At 42.7% G+C, this 7,105-nt stretch overlaps 1 long non-coding RNA gene across 1 annotated transcript; it reads left to right on the top strand.

Annotated features, from left to right (window-relative positions):
• The first annotated feature begins 5,954 nt into the window (after positions 1-5,954).
• LOC111602827 lies at positions 5,955-6,668 on the top strand. The gene is made up of 2 exons (XR_002751641.2): positions 5,955-6,171; positions 6,228-6,668. It is a non-coding gene; the product is annotated as an uncharacterized LOC111602827 (long non-coding RNA).
• The last annotated feature ends 437 nt before the right edge of the window (positions 6,669-7,105 follow it).

Genomic DNA, 7,105 nt, shown 5'->3' with positions numbered 1-7,105 from the left:
GCCTGGAGGGACACCAGCAGCAGCAGCCATTAACAGACCTTCATTTCAAATTCAAGCTTGCAAAGGCCATTTCAAGTAATGCGAGCAAAATTAAAGTTTTTTCTTTCTTTTTGGGACATGGCGCTGATAAGTGAGTTTTATGACCCAAGTGCGACTGCTCGATGGACATAAGTTACCATAAAAATGTCGACTTTACGAATTAACTGAGACACTTGACCCAACATTGTAGAGAATTTGAAATTTATTTTGGCATTCTTTGGGCTGGCATTCGACAGCAGTTGCAAGCTGATTGACCGATTGACCGATTGCTGTAGCTGCCTCAGTCACGAACAGATTAGGACCTCTCCAAAGCCTCTATGAGCAAACAACAATGCCAACTGCAAGTCTCAATTGGCTGAGCCCCACTCAAAGGCCAACACACATAGATACCCACCTGTACGAACGTATGTGCATTTGTGTATATAATTTATGGAATTGCATGCTTGGGAATATACATTGAGCATACATTGTGTGCGAGTGGGCAGCAGAAGTCGACTCTGTGTATCGGACTTAGTTAGTTTGCTTGGCTGCAATGGAGGCTGGTGTGGCCGAGTTCTGGTAATACTTAATATTGCATATTGTATGCATTGCAATTTCATTAATTTAATGAATTAGGTTTCGGTCGGGCTGTCAGCACTGTTTGACAGAGCATTTGCAATTGCGTTTGCAATTTGAACCGCTGCGGCTTTGGCCCAGACGCCTTTTCATTATGATATTCCATTTAATTATACCTACGCAGACGCCGGCTCGTGCTGAATGGAGGAATGCTCGAGCACACAAAGCGACTCAGATTACGGCTTAATTGTTATTTTAAGCAGGATCTTAATAGCGAATCATTTAAGCACCCGGCCCGAAATGAAATCAATGTCTGTAAGCGACTTGAGTCAATTCCGCTCGAGGAGCTAATTTCAAGGCTAATCAGCGAACTATCTTATAGAAATACTGCCGAGGAAAGCATTCGATTATTTATTTACCAACTTATTTGAGAATCGTAATTGCATTTAGCTATGCTGCCGGGTATTTCTGAGTCAAGCCATCCCTGCAAGCACACAAAGCTGCCAAGGCAATTGCATTATTGTTCTGCATTCGTTCGCATATATTTGCTTTGCAATTATATATATTTATGCACTTTATTGTTCAATTGCGCAAATCCAAATGAACTGTGCGCTTAACGGAACTGAAATTGAGCATTTCGTGAACTAATAGACTAACGATTTTACTAAAAGATTAACCTCGTTGCATATATTTAAATAAGTGAACTGAGTGCCATTCAGTTTCAATATAGAAAAGTGGCTGAAGAAAGCACCTGAGATTTTTTTTAGATATTTAACTTAGCAGCCAAATGAGTCCAGAATCCACAAAATATTTTGCTTTCAGTTCGAATTTAATCTTTTCCCTAAGATTTAATTCGTACATCTAGCCTCTCAGAGTTGTAAACTGAAATTGTTAGTAGAGCTCAATACTATATGAAAGTTAAGTATTATGGAAAACAGCATTAAGTAAAGAAGATAGTGAAGACTTCAGATATTTTGGTTATAAAGTAAAAGTTTTTTGTTCAAATTTAAGGTAATGCAATAGATAAGTCCAATATTTATTTTTAAAATGTATTTGGGGTGTCTCAAAGGACTTTTTCTACTCTCAAAAAGCTCTTTTATATATTTAAAAAGTGTTTTTTTTTTCTTACTTTAATTTTCACTTCTTCTCATTGATGCTTCTCCTTCGGCTAGTCTCTAAGGGAGTGTCTAAAGGGATTTTGTAAGCTTAGATTATCTTGTTAGCTAGTAGAGTCTAGTCTAGTCTAGTCTAGTCTAGTCTAGTTTAGCCTAGTTTAATCTAGTCTAGTCTAGTCTAGTGTAGTTTAGTCTAGTTTAGTTTAGCCTAGTCTAGTCTAGTCCTAGTATACACTATTCTAGAATATTTTAGTTGAGTCCAGTATAGAAGGGTCGAGACTAGTCTACGCTAGTCTAGTCAAGTTAAGTATACTGTAGTTTAGAATAGTCTAGTTAAGCCTAGTCCAGTCTATTTGACTCTAGTTAAGTTTCGCTTAGTGTAATGTAGAAGACCCTAGTTAAGTCTAGTTGTTGGCTTGTTTTAAAGAAATTCCAGATGCTGTGTAAAGCAGAAGCACACTAAATAATTTATCAAGGACCTTTTGGACTAACTCACCTCAACTACGACTCACAGAGGCGTAGTTCGATTGTAAGCTATTGACGCTCATGTAGAGTGCAAGCAATATCAAAAATGATTCAACTGTTGAAAGGAAGAAAAATGAAACGTACAAGATTTATTGAGTCTGAAGCATGTAGCAAGTGCACAGATGTTCATTTCATTTTTCAGCATATTTACTTCATATTGCGAACAGTGCACTGCTCAAGACTAAGCTGCAGCTCTTTGGACACACCCACACACACGCACAGTCAATCACACATTCATAATGCTGACAGAGAAATGCTACTGCAAACAGTGACAAGGCAACTGCCCTCAAAATGGCCACACATTGAGGTTGCTAGGGTCTTCGAGTGACCTGATCCCGCACAGCTCGGCCCCGCGCTGCCTGCGGCCGACAGTCGAGCTACCACCTGGCCTTACGCTCCGACAAACATATTAAATTAGTAATGACACAAAGCTGACTGAGGCTTTGATTTGAGGTCGCCATACAAGAGTTTGGAATTTCGATAGACGTTTGATTAGTTTGATTAGCTGCACGTGTGCACGTTAGCCAACTAAATTAATAGACGAATGCGCCGTGCACCACTCACTTCTGATTGACAATTGCAAAAAGCTCGTATGCGAATGGTATTGTGCAGGCAAACCTCTTTGCCTATTGGTGCCTGGAGACTTGCAACTTCAACTCCATTAACATGTAGAGTAAGTAATATATGTCTTGACTCAAGAGAACTTAAGTCCTTCTAAACAACGCGCAGCTCGAGCTTGCTTCAAATTGATAACTTTTTCGATGAAATGAAACTTCAGTTAGTCGATTCTCGTAATCCACGTCAAGCATCTATAAACTATAAAATTGAACCATGTTGAGCCAAAACATATCCTGCGCCAAGATACTCTGCCATGACCCATTAAAGCTATAGTAAAAACCGTTAGTACCGTAAAGAGTATGACTTGAATTTGAAGTGGATGCAGTCGCTGTGAACTTGACAAATTTATTATGCCGCCTGCGGGCGACCAAACAGCAAAAGTTGCAACCAAACAAACATTGAGTGTAGTATGAGAGAGAGGAAGAGAGAGAGAGAGAGAGAGAGAGAGAGAGAGAGAGAGAGAGAGAGAGAGAGAGAGAGAGAGAGAGAGAGAGAGAGAGAGAGGTCGACAGCATATAGAGATGGTAAACATGCTGCACGATGTATGCTAAACTAAAGGTTCTGTTTGTCAGTGTCAGGTTTATTAAAAAGGCACAAAATGTGAGCTGCTGTGCGATTCTGGCTGTTTGTGAATATAATTTGTGTGTGTTTCACTCGCCCGCCCCTTCTCTAACTCTCTCTCTTCCTCGCTGGCTCACTGTCTCGCTGTCTCGCTGTCTCGCTGTCTCGCTGTCTCTTTGTCTGTCCGTTTAATGTATTCATATGCATATAAACAAATATAAATTACACAGACAGTCGCACACAATTTTGCCTTTTATGCAAATCTGTGAGCTGTGACAAAAAGCAATTAGCCGCAGTTTTTACAGCTGCAATAATACACACACACACAGATGTGTGTGTCACAGGTTAAAATGTCATAGCAGTGGCAACAACATTCGCGTGCATATTTGACCAGACAATGCCTAGAGAAATGATTACTGTGGCACACAGATTGTGTAGCTCGTGGGTGGTTGGGTGGTTGGGTGGCGCAGCAATTTAGTAACCTGTCAGTGGGCCGCCCGCATATTGCATAAATGTTGAGATTTTGCGCGTATTTTTGCAATTCAACTCTGGCAGCTGCAACCGCAAATTCCCATTTGCTGGCAGCCCTCGACAAGCGATTGATCACCAAATGAATGCCATAAATTTATCGAGACCATAGGCCACGCTGTCCGGGCCACCATTTAGCTAGTCGAACTCATTATTATGGCGAATTGCGATTCTGACATTCAAATAGCATTCAAATACACTGCCAGCCAGATTCTCTGCTTTCCTGCCCGATGCACTTATCGTGCTTAGGAATTCAAATGTATTTCCCCCTTTCCTGTTGCCCAGCTTAATTTACACGATAAACATATTGCTGGAACATTCTCAAGAGCTGGTGCTTGTGCTGCGAGTATGAGGCAAAAATAATAACTAATGCTAGCCTGCTGCTGCCGTTAAACTATGCAAAATAGTTAACATTTTTCATTTTGAAGCGGCATCACGTATACGCCGCGCTGCACGGCGCTGTTGACGGCAACATCCAGTAGTCCGACGACGTCCGACGTTCGACGTTCGACTCCTGGGCGCCCCACATCTGGCAGCAGCGTCACGCGATCAAATAGTATTTTGTTAACAGCTCGCAGCTTTGCCGAGGGTGTGGAGCAGCATTTACGTATGGTGCGTGCCTGGTGCATTTGTCGCGGTCTGGTTCTAGGTCTGGGTCGGGGTCGGGCTTGGGCTTGGGCTTGGGCTTGGGGTCTGGGTCACAGGTGGATTTTGTAGCGAACTGACTCGCTGATTTATGCCGCTCATTAAGTGTTGGGTGTTGCGAGGGCACGATGCAGGAGCCATGTAGCCCCAGGGTTATAATAAGCTTAGCCTTAGCGTGCAGCGTGTATTAAGCAACGCGATACGAGCCGAACACAACACAAATTTCGCCAGCCAAAGGCCAAAGGCATGGCGTGTATCATGCACCTGGGTCAAGGTTATTGGAGCGCCAGGCACACGACTTAGCTGTGCAACGTCTTGGTCTTAGAGTCTGACTAATGTTCGCTGCTGTTTGGTTCTAATCCCCGCAATACATCGCGTATGCGTAATATGCAAATAAATGCAGCGTAATGGCTAATGGCAAAAGGCTGATGCCTGATGGCTAATGGCTAATGGCTAATGGCTAATGGCAGGCGACTGTCAACTGCTGCCATGTGGCGCCATTCCCTTCAAAGTGCATTTGTCAAGTGCTAGCCAAACAGTGAGCAGACATTTGCCCACAGCCTTGCACTTCAGACTTCACACTTCACACTTCCTTTTGGCTGACTGCTGACTGAAGTCGAGCCAAAAAGTTGCTGCAATTAAAACATTTTCCAGCAGCCGCCTCGACCGCATCAATAATCACTTTATCTCTGGCTGCAGACCTTACCAAACAGCAAGTCCAAGTCGCACTTATTGATCCTTCAGTTGGCTAAGCAAATATTTCAACAGGACTTTCGCATTTCTTCTCTCTGCTCTGCTTATGGAAACTTCAGCCAAGCGCTGAGCCAAATGTCCTCATATCAATGGATTAAGCTGAATGGAAACCAATAATCCATTTGTTGTCACATGATTAGAGCGACGTCAGACTGAATGACTTAGCCCCAGATGTTAAATGAAAGGAATCAGAGTCAGTTCAGCAAGGATGACCAGACAAGTCTGTTACTATGTCTAGTCCCCATATTTGAATTGTTTTTAAGTTGTTGATATCGTTTAGCTGTTGAAGTATTCACTCAAGTTTCTCATTTGATTATGTTCTTATCTACATAAGCTCAGCTATAAAATTTCAGCTCACGCCTTTAGGGAACAAAGTGGTTTTCGACAACTCAATCGATTGAGATCCTTCCTATCTTCTCTCTGTCAATTTCCTAGTAACTCTAGCTACTTCTACTAATCTATACCTTTGGCTATTGTTCGTGGCCAACTTGTGCTGCAAGACATTCAAATTGAAGTCTGGCTTATGGCGTGTGTCCTTCAGATGGATGCAGCTAATCATAGCTGGCCGTTTGCACTGTTCCTTTGACAGCTGACAGAGAGAGCGAGAGGTTCATGAATATTCATTACAAATTGTACACTACAACAAGTTGGAGCTGCAATATTTGAAAATATTTTGCTAAAAATTCACATTTTCTATCGAATCGGTAAAGATAAATTATCGGAATGATTCGTTTGCCCTTCCCGGATAATGAGGATGAGGCGAAGCGTCGCATTGCCGATGTGCGGAACACATTCATTCTGTTTGGAGTCATGGTTATTATCATACGTTTGAGTGAGTAAGCAATCTGTCTATCGCTCTCGAAACTGAATGCTTCTCATGGTTTCCAGTGCCGCCCGTGCTGCGTTTCATAAATATTCATTAAATGCCGCCCGCCGTTCAGCCTTAAGTGTTCACCATCAAAATTCTTGTGAATGAAGGAGGGACCTGATGCATATGCTGCTAATCACGCTGGCCAGTTTGACAATGATCACTTATAACAGATATAGACGCATGTGTATATATATATATATCTATGAATACAGGGAGATTGTCGATGCGCTTGACGGCTTGCCGCGATGGCCAAGGGAATTCCCTGACGTGCGGAATCCTTGAAGATGTCATTGACTGGCAATTGTTCTTCATTCTTTGTCCTCATCGGCTGCGAGGGTCGCTCAAGAAACTTAGCCGCTCTGCGCATTGGCATGCTCTTGGTACAGATCGAATGTGTTTCACACAGATGCAATGTAATGATTTCATATTGGAATTATTGTTGCCCAAGACTTCATTTAGATATATGACTTATATTCATTTCGGCTTAGCTAATTTGCCACGCAATTTGCGAGAGATGCTTCAGCTTGTCATCGGTGCTGTGTGTGTGTCTATCGCTCCCTTAAGCCTGGAGTAAGCATCACCTTCCAGAGCAGTTAATTTTACGCACTTAGTCGCTGACACTGCGCTGGGCACCTTAACGCGTTTTAAAACTTAGCTGAAAGTACGTCATTTGCTTCCACGCTTAGATGGTGCTCAAACTTCGGCTCTGGCAAAAAGTTGCTAAGGATAACGAAACATGTGTGCACACGCACACACACACACGCAAGTGTCTGCCTGTGCCTGTGCTTGTGTATGTGTGCCGTTTGATGTATGTCGCCTTTAAGTTGTTTACGTATAGCGGCTGAGTGGCAGCTAGATGGATGGGACGAGCAGCCGGAGGGCAGCGCTGGCTCCT

Source organism: Drosophila hydei, unplaced genomic scaffold (genome assembly GCF_003285905.1).
Source record: "Drosophila hydei strain 15085-1641.00,03,60 unplaced genomic scaffold, DhydRS2 tig00000415-arrow-arrow-pilon, whole genome shotgun sequence".
Taxonomy (NCBI): Eukaryota; Metazoa; Arthropoda; class Insecta; order Diptera; family Drosophilidae; genus Drosophila; species Drosophila hydei.
Note: the sequence above shows the minus strand (reverse complement) of the source record. Positions and strands in the feature narration are given on the sequence as shown.